This window comes from Cupressus sempervirens, chromosome 4 (assembly GCF_028749045.1).
Source record: "Cupressus sempervirens isolate cs-2001-9-10 chromosome 4, ASM2874904v1, whole genome shotgun sequence".
In the NCBI taxonomy this organism is placed as follows: domain Eukaryota; kingdom Viridiplantae; phylum Streptophyta; class Pinopsida; order Cupressales; family Cupressaceae; genus Cupressus; species Cupressus sempervirens.
The window spans coordinates 751859101-751869239 of NC_143121.1; positions in this window are offsets into that span (position 1 = coordinate 751859101).

Genomic DNA, 10139 nt, shown 5'->3' on the forward strand with positions numbered 1-10139 from the left:
TAACATTTTCTTTGTCTTTTTTATTTTCTTCTTCCTTATCATTTTCTTATTCCTCCTCATCATTGTTCCTTCCCTTAAAGGGATCTTCCTATCCTTCTTTTACAGTTGTGAGCCCATAAATTACTTTCCACATTAAAGTGGACTTCTTCACAACATCTTCAATTTTATTTTGTAAAATACTGAATGCTCTGTATTTGGGTACAAATTTTCTCCCATGTTTCTTATTAGCCTTTCTTATTTGGCCTTTGGTGAGTTTAGGCATCACATGAGCTAATGTTGACTCTCTTATTTCTTTCTCCATATTTAGACAATAATGCCATTTATTTTCTACAAAGGGAATATAGCTCCTTGGGCATAGTATTATCTAGTTCAAGTGGAGTATTCTTGAACTTTTCCATCATGGTGTATATTGGTTCTTCCCCCATGTTTTTCTCCTCTCTTATCAACTTATTGAAATCAATGCCTTTAAGCCCTAACAAGTTTGTATTGTCCCTAATGTTGTCACAATTTTTTTTCAAGTCAGATTTAGTGGTTTGACTTACCACTCTAAACTGGCTATTATCAGACAATGTCCTCTCCTCATTTGACTCTAGAGGTGCCACATGTTTTCTTCTTTGCTTCTTCTCTACTGGTCCTCCTTGTTCTATAGCTTTCTTCTTTTCTTTTTCCTTGGCCACCTTTGTTGTAGCCCTTTTATTTTCTCTAGTTGTAAGTTTTGATGGGCTTGGCTTTGCTTTCATTTTGTCTTTAGCCTAATTAGTAGGTTGTTTTTGTGCTTTCCTATTCTTCCCTTGTTGAGCCTTCACCAAATTTAGCCTTGAGCTTCTTTACTATTTTATCCTTTTTCTTCAGTTTTGAGGCTATTTTTAGTTTCATATCTACCTTGGATCTTACTACATCATATGTGCCAAATTATTGGGCACTTTTATCTACTTCTTCTACAAGTAGTGTTTTTATTATTGTAGATGCTTCATCAATATTTATTTCATAAACAAGTGGTCTAAGCCATCTTACCCTTGGTATGGCTACTTGAATGTAGGTGTAGTCAATATCAACAAGAAAACAAATATCATTTATGTACTTCTCTACAAGTGAGACTAGAATCCTAAGTCTCCATTTCATTGATTTCTTGAAATCTTCAAAATAGCTGGTCATGATAGTCTCAAAATTGTCTCTCATTTGTTCAATGTATTCATTCACTTGGGCTACTATAGACTTGTTGGTTTTCCAACTTATCTTTCCATAAGAGAGGAATTCATTCTGTACATAGAAGAATATACATATCAAAATAGCTCCAAATTTACATTAAGCTCCCTTTGTTCTTCTTATAGCTCCCAAAATTTCATTTATCTATTGTTGTTGCAGTTCAGCCAGATCATAAATATAATCCTTTTTAACTGGTTTATAACTAACATCTATTGCAAAACAAGGAACACTATTGAGTCTACTAGATTGGTAGAATTTATGGGAAATGATTCTAAGAACAAAATCAATGAGAGTATCCTTAATGGTATCAATGGTCATGCCTCTCTTATTCCACTTGGCTTTAGTGTTATTCTCAATAGCTTCTTTGGAGTCACTCCTTAAGGTTTTGGGCCATTCTAGGGTTGGATACCCTATTACCCTATGAATAATCCTTTTTGATATTTTAACTGGGCCATCTTTTAACTGCAAGCTACCATCATGTATCCTACTTAACAAAATTCTAATCCATTCAGTCTTAAACATGGTAGGAAAATCTAGGGCATGGGTTAAGCCCTTCTTTTCAACAATTTGGAACTCTTCTTTCAAGACCCCATTTTCACATAATTTATTGTATGCTTTCCTAATTTCTATGTCTCCAATAGCACCAATCTTATAGTTATAGCATCCCCTAAAATCTTGAACCATTACAACTTTAGGAGGAATTATGGATAGGGCTCCGATAGGGTCGTTCTTATAGGAAACTTCAGGGATAGTTCTGAAATCAAGTTGCTTGACTTCACTTGGGGTAAGTGCACCAAGTTGTGGTGCCAAAAAGGTGACACATTTTTTTTTTTCAATTTTCAATAGTGCATACATGCTATAATGCATATGTGCTTTGTAAGAAGGAAAAATATTATAAATGGGCTGTATACCCGCAACCCATTCATTTCTTTCCTACTTTCTAGTCTAGCCTCCTCATAGTGTATATGCAGATTGAGAAAATATGACATTTTTTCAACTCACCTTGCCAATATGCCTCTTTGCCATCGAAGTTGGAAATCAGGAGCACACCGTATGTTTTCAAACTTTAGTTTTGCATTGTTTACTATTTTTTTATATTGTCTTGTAGGTTTTTTTCAATTTTACTTTAAATTTATTTATTTATTTAGATTTCAATTGATTTCTTATTAAGAAATGTCAATAATGAATCGAAAAATCCCCAATAAGGTCAAAACCAAAACCCTCAACAAGATCAAAACAAAAACCCTCAAGAAGATCAAAACCAAAACCCTCCACAAGAAGAACAACAAATTCCCCAACCTAAACCAATTGCAAGACCTCCTCCTAGCACACAAAAAAATATAATAAATGAGATATAAAGAGGAAAAACTAAATTAGAAGGACTCATTGGTCGCTTGAAAGAATGTGGACAAAAATAATCCAATGAGAGCTCAATTGGCATCATCCCTTGAATCCATTAAGATCCACATAGCTTTCATTAGTGTTTAGTTAGATGTTTGGTAGGTTAAAGGGGATGAACAAAAAAAATATTATGCAAATAAATTATCATATCAAGATGTTAAAAGAAAAGATATACCAAAAGGTAGAATATGTGCATTATTTAGAAAACCTGGTGAACAAGATACTATTAGAGAGAGTACTAAATGGTTCCCCATCCATTGGTGCATACATGATGCTATTAGAAATATTTTTTGGGATAGATGGTGGATGGTTTTTGATGCCCCTCCTTGCAATAATCACAAGTTCCCCATGTATTTATTCAAGAAATTGTAGTGTGAGTTTGTTCTTGGGGAGATCCCACATTATTTTGATATATTAGACTCTTAGGGTAGAGGTGGGGGGTCATCATTTGAGAGGCTGGGGCACGTCATGACCCTAATGTAGTTAGGGCATATATGGTTGAGCCACAAGTTGAGCATGTGACTATTCCTTTAGTTGTGAAGGAACATGTAGAGGCTAGTGCTCCAGGCATTATTCATGCTTTGATGCAAACCCTCATTCATTGCATGAGTCCATTAGTTGAGGGGGAGCCTTCTATGCATCATGGTCACATGTGCACATAATGTGGATCCTTATGCACATTTGGTAGTCATGTTGGAGATGGTGTGGATGATGGGCTAAAAACTAATCAGTTCCTAAATGAGACATTTGGCATTGACACATAGGTAAATTAAAATTATAATAAACTAATTCAATGACATTTCATATGTATAGTGAATGACTAATTAATTAGCATCTATTAACATTATTCAAAATTCAGGGTCAGAGTGTTGGCAACCCTAGTAGTGATCCCCTGACCCCATTTTTCATCCTGTCAATGAGTCTAGAAGTATGTATTGATTTAATCATTTAAATTAATACATATATTTATTAAGTAATCATATTAAGTATTGACAAAAAAATTTATGCATGTGCATTAGTTCTCTATATGACTATCAGCATTCACTATGGAATCGAAGCCTAGATGTGATAGAGCTTCGTAGAGGTACATTTGTTTCATGTTAATTTAATTCATTTGATTATGTTTGTTTCATGTCTCATGCTACATGTAACATGTATTGTATGACATGTAGCTCTTGACATCGGAGACTCTTCCTCATCTCTGACAGTCTGTCGATCATGGAGTGGCTGCAGCTATGGCTAGTTCACAGCCATTGACTAAGGTATGAAATAATTTTCTTGTTTTTAGTTGTTTTTTATAATAGTTCATATAAAAAATTTTAATGTTATTTATAAGTTATTATATTGATTGAATTGTTGTAGGGTCTTGTTACACCTGATCATCCACGAGCCTTCGAGGTGGATTTGTAGAGCGACTATTTAATAGTGGTAAGAAAATAATTAATTTTGTGTGTACATATATAGTGATGCCTGAATTAATAATAGTGGTAGATACTTGGGATCCTCACAGGGAGACTATGCTAGTACATGCACGGTTACATCCTTGGCTTCCATTTTTGGGCCAGCATATGGAGCCTTTATATACAACCATTTGTTATAAGTTTGGGAATGTACATGTAGGTTTCTTATGGCTCATTAAGTGCATCGCTTCTTGACATTTTACTTCAACCCAAGATCATGTCATCTTTTCCATATTTTTCCTTATTTATGAGTTGGGTATGGGAGTGTCAATAATGTCATAAAGTCCTCCAAAAGTATCCCCAACAAACTTTTAACTAGCTTGGTCTCATTTAATGGCTATTGGCCAACAATTGGAAGCTCGACATGAATCCATCAACCAATCCAAATGAATTTGAGCAACTAAATATAAATAACACTTTCTTATGATTATAAAATGATTCAAGTTACACACAAGTATTTGTTTTAGTTTTATTCTATTTAGTATTGATACTAACTTTTTGTACATTATTGCCAGTGAAACAAATAATAAAGTAATCAATTCAATAATATGTGATTTCTAAAACAACTTCTTAGGATGAAACATTAAAGAAAATAATTCCTTCTTGTTAACAAACTACTATATAAAATTTATATGGTAGGTCTAGTCATCGATAGTTTTTCACCATTTTTTTAAGAATTGTAAAGTATTTATGTGTTGCCAAATGGTAAGAATTACCTTTGAAAAAGTTAACCACAATTCAAATGTGCTACAAAATCAATAGAAACAAATGAAATAAATTTTGAACTACTTAGAGGCAAGATAGAGAAATTTAACTTCTAATTCCTTATCTAAATGCAAAGAGCTATTATCATTGATTCATTATGTTTGGACATATCAAAATATTATCCTAGAAACAAAAATATGATCCATCCCATAGAAACTTGTGAACTCAGACTTGTTGCAATTAAGGAGGAAAGGAACTTTGAAGAGGAATACTTTTATGGCATCATGTTGAGACAATTATGATGCAACTAGTTCCTAGTTCTTTGAATCTAGACTATCTTGGCTTTTCACCTATGCTAAATACAACCCACCTTTAGCCCTAATGTGAGTGGAAAATATGACATAACATTTTTTAATGAGAATTGGAAAAACATGCTCCCACGAAATTCCCCAAATTCCACCCCAAAATTGAATGAATATCTTTAATGCTACACTTATGTTGATCCTAGCACTTTGAAAAATAGGGTGTACCTAATAGGATTCTCAAGATTTAATGAAACAAAAATGAAGCAAAGATATAACTACTACAAAGGTTTAACAAGTTGTTCATCACACTCACTATTGTTGCCTCGAATATTTTCCTTTGATCTCATTCCTTTGTAATGCCCTTACCTTATGTATTGATTATCATTAATGTTGTCTCTATAGTGATGCATTGATTATTCCTTTGTAAACCCTCATAATGATGCAAAATAGTGATCTCTATCATTCCTTTGATAGCTTTGAGACAATCTTATAAATCTATGGCACATTAGAATATGTGCCATATTAAGTCTACCTCTAATAAACCCTTAAGATCATGAGTTATGACAAGGAGGAAAAGTTATGAGCCCTTTATAATCTTATCCTTCTACACATCAAACCATGTTTTTGCCATGATATTTTCAATGTGGGGGAGATAAATAGAAACTTATGAACTCTTGTCAGCTTCTTAATGTGTCATTATCTTTTTTAGGGATGTTTTGGTTCAACATGCCCAAGAAAATTTGAGTGCTCGAGAAAATTCAAGTGCTCAATTGGATAGGAAGAGGTTGGGGCTAGTGTTTACCTAGCCACCTAGAGCTACTAGAATAGATAGTTTGATCCTAGGAGGAAAGGTGAGAGAGATTTGGTAGTTGGCAACTTTGTACTAGCTGACACTACAAGTTTCAGCATCACACGAGATGGCATCACAAAATCAAAATAAAGTAAGATCTCAAAAAAGTGAGAAAGGTTATTGTAGGTCTCCACAAAATAGTCCTATAGGAATTAGAATCACATCTATACCTTGCATGAGCTTTGAGATATGCCCTATCAAAGATTGTAGCCCTATGGCATTTACTAACCCTTAGGGATGTTTTGGTTTGGCATGCATGAGAATGTTTGAGTGTTGAATGGGATGGGACAGGGTTTGTGATAGGGTTTACCCAACCAACTGAAACTAATAGAGTAGACAGTTCAATCCCATGAAAAAAAATGAGAGAGATTTGACAATTGGCAAATTTGTATGGCCAACACTACAAGTTTCAACATCACCCGAGATAGCATCACAAAATCAAAATGGAGCATGATCTTCAAAAAGTGAGAGAGCTTATTGTAGATTTCTACAACACGATCCTATAGGAACTAGAATTGCATCCATAGCTCACACAAGTTTTGAGATATGCCCCATTAAAGATTGCAACCGTATGGCATTTAGTGACCCTTAGGGATGTTTTGGTTTGGCATGCTTGAGAACGTTGAATTGCTGAAGGAGATGGGATGAGGTTGGGGATAGGGTTTACTCGACCACCCTATAACTAATGGAGTAGATAGTTTGATCCCGTGACAAAAGTTGAGAGAGATTTGGTAGTTGGCAACTTTGTATTGACTAACACTAAAAGTTTTAGCATCACCTAAGATGGCATCACAAAATCAAAATAGAGTATGATCTCTAAAAAGTGAGAGAGGTTATTGTAGGTCTTCACAACAAGATCCTATATGAACTAGAATCACATCCATACCTTGCACGAGCTTTAAGATATGCCCCATCAAAGATCATAGCCCTATGGCATTTAGTGACCCTTAGGGACATTTTAGTTCAGCATGCCCAAGAATGGGATGGGAAAAGGTTGGAGATAGGGTTTACTTTTCTACCTAGAGCTAATAGAGTAGACAGTTCAATCCCACGATGAAAGGTGAGAGAGATTTGGCAGTTGGCAACTTTGTACTAGCCAACACTTCAAGTTTTAACATCACCCAAGATGGCATCACAAAATTAAAAAAAAGTGTGGTCTCCAAAAAGTGAGAGAGGTTATTATAAGTCTCTACAACATAGTCCTCTAGGAACTAGAATTGCATCCATACCTTGCACGAGCTCCAAGATATGCTTTGTCAAAGATCATAGCCCTATGGCATTTAGTAACCCTTAGGGATGTTCTAGTTTGGCATGCCAAAGAATGTTTAAGCACTAAATAGGATAGGATGAGGTTGGGGATAGGGTTTAACCACCCACCCAGAGCTAACAAAGTAGAGAGTTTGATCCAACGATGAAAGGTGAGAGATTTTTGGTAGTTAACAACTTCATACTAGCCAACATTACAAGTTTTAGCATCAACCATGATGGTGTCGCAAAATAAAAATGGAGTATGATCTCCAAAAAGAGAGAGCTTATTGTAGGTCTCTATAACATGGTCCTATAGGAATTAGAATCACATCCATACCTCACATGAGCTCTGAGATATGCCCCATCAAAGATCACAACCCTATGGCATTTAGTGACCCTTAGGGACGTTTTGGTTCAGCATGCCCAAGAATGTTTGAGCACTGAATGGGATAGGATGAGGTTGGTGATAGGGTTTACCTGCCCACCTGAAGCTAATGGAATAGACAATTCAATTCCATGACCCTTTTTCCACTAAGTTGCAAATTTGAGCAACTTTTACAACTTTCAACAATACAACTTTGCACAAAAAGTGCAATTTTAACATTTTTCACTTGATTCCAATTCTATGACTTGGAAAAGATTAGGAAATAGTAAAATAAATTATTTTAAAATACTCATCCTTTCACCAATTCCCAAACTCCTACAAAGTTGTCAACCATTTTGCAATTTTGCTTTGACAACTTTTGCAATTTTTTGCAATTTTTGACATCTTAACTCCTAAATGCCTAAAACTTAACCTAATAACCCTAAGGACCTTTATAATATTATAAGAAACCTACAAATATTTTTTTCCTTGAAAAATCACCTATATTGCTCTTTTTTATGCCTAAAAAGTGGCCCATAGTGTAACAACAGAGACTTGGTCCAAAACAACCATACCTCATCTTTTGATATATTATAGAGGAGCAAAATGGGTATCCTAATATTCAATTTATTTTCTTAATGTTATAGAAAAATGTGGAGAAAAAAGCAAAAGGACAACATTTTATGCATTTTTTCTCTTTTTACATCATCACAAATGGAATAAATGAGGAAGGAGCCTAATGTTCAAATATAATAATCTATCTTTTGTTATGATTGAGTTCAATATTTTAGTGTTCTTGTTGATTAGTGTTGAAAATAATTTGGAATTTGAGTTAATGATAATATGAAGGCTCTAAATGGTATTCATGCTTCTTGTTTCTATTTGGTGTAGGGGCACGAAGTGGACACATGAAACTACAAGGTACACCAGGACCTATGATGTAGAGCCCTTCATTATCACCTTTAGTAGGCTAACTCAACTCAAGGAATTAGTTCTAATCAAAGGTCAAATGGAGTTCTTTGACTTTGCAAATCACTTCCATAGCCATACCAATCAAGTTCACCTTCCCACTTCCTTATCCCAATCTCTCATTTCACCAACTCCATCCTAGGCCACCTAGTGTACCTAGTGCCTCCAACACACCAAAAGTCAATTTCGACCTCAACCCTTGATCCTAACACCTTAAAACATCTTAACATAATAAATTTGTCATGTTCCAATTCCCCATTCATTCCTATCAATCCAACTTTCACCATTCTTCAACTATGGCCTTCTAGGCCTGTCTAGTAGCCTGCCAACACCAAAATCAACATTTCATTCCCAAGATTCTCAAACAACCTATGAATTTTTTGACACTTTTGAATACCCTTTTCATAGATATTAAATTCATATCAGTCTCAGTTTCTAACCTTTAGACTAGTGAAGACTTCCTTCACAACCTACCCTTTAATTAGGCCTAATTAGCCCTTGCTCAAAGAAGGAAATTTTGTATCCCTTTACTTCCATGACTCCAAAACCAAAAAAAAATCTTAGGAAATGTATTAAATACAAGGATTTTCAAGTTTGTTTAAGCATCCATGCATATCTATGAACACTTTCACCAAACCCCCATTTCTTCAGCTAGAAATCAAGGGTTTTAGAAAAGTTTTGGTGCAAAGGACCTAATCTTCTTTTTTTTATTGATGTAGTAGGGTCCAGGGATAGATTCAATTATCTCCCTATGACCATCCACCTTTGTAATGGATACAAGAACCCATGGTGCAACTATAAGCCTTGGGCATCAATTGGTCCAATAAGTGGATTTTTAGACATTTCTATGTTTTCTAGGCATGTCTAGGTGTTTAAAATATTAATAAGGTCCCTAGGAGTTTTTAGAGTCCATTTTCAAACATATTTACAATAAAAGTTGTCTTAGCACAAAAATTGTAAAATTGCAAAAAAGTTGCTTAGCAACTTTTGCAAATTTCTTGACAACTTTTCAAAATACAACTTCCAATGGCTAAAACTAACCAAGGGTTGGTTAAAGCAGTTGTAAATAGCCTATATAGGCTTTGAGAATTTGAGGAGGGAGATATATAGAGGTTTTAGTTGTATTTTCTTTCAAGAATCTATAAAATTCCTATTGTTCTAGCACTTTTCTCTAATTTTTCATGTGTTGTACAGAATCCACTAATTGGGGGATGAATCTTCTACACTGAAAAGTTGGAGTTACCTATTTAGAAGATTTTGGATTTTATTTGAAGAATTTATCATTTGTTTGGAAAAATTTATCAAATTTTGTTCCTTTCTAGTCTATGAAACCCTTGTTTTGAGGGTTTGGACAATAAAATGCCCCTAACTTGAGATTCCGCCAGTGGATTTCTCTCTTCTCTAGTATGGAGCAAGTTAGGGTTGTATATTATTTGATTTTGTAGTTTTGGAACAAGTGGAAAAGTTGGTGAATTTTGGAAGGAAGCCCTATGCCAAATATCTACATGTATTTAACCTTTTTTTGGAGAGATTAGAGTGGAAAGAATGATGGAAAGAGTTTGAGGACTTGTTGTCAAAAAAAAGTGCTCTTGTTTGAGCGTAAAGAATAGCCTGGAAGTGGAGATTTGATT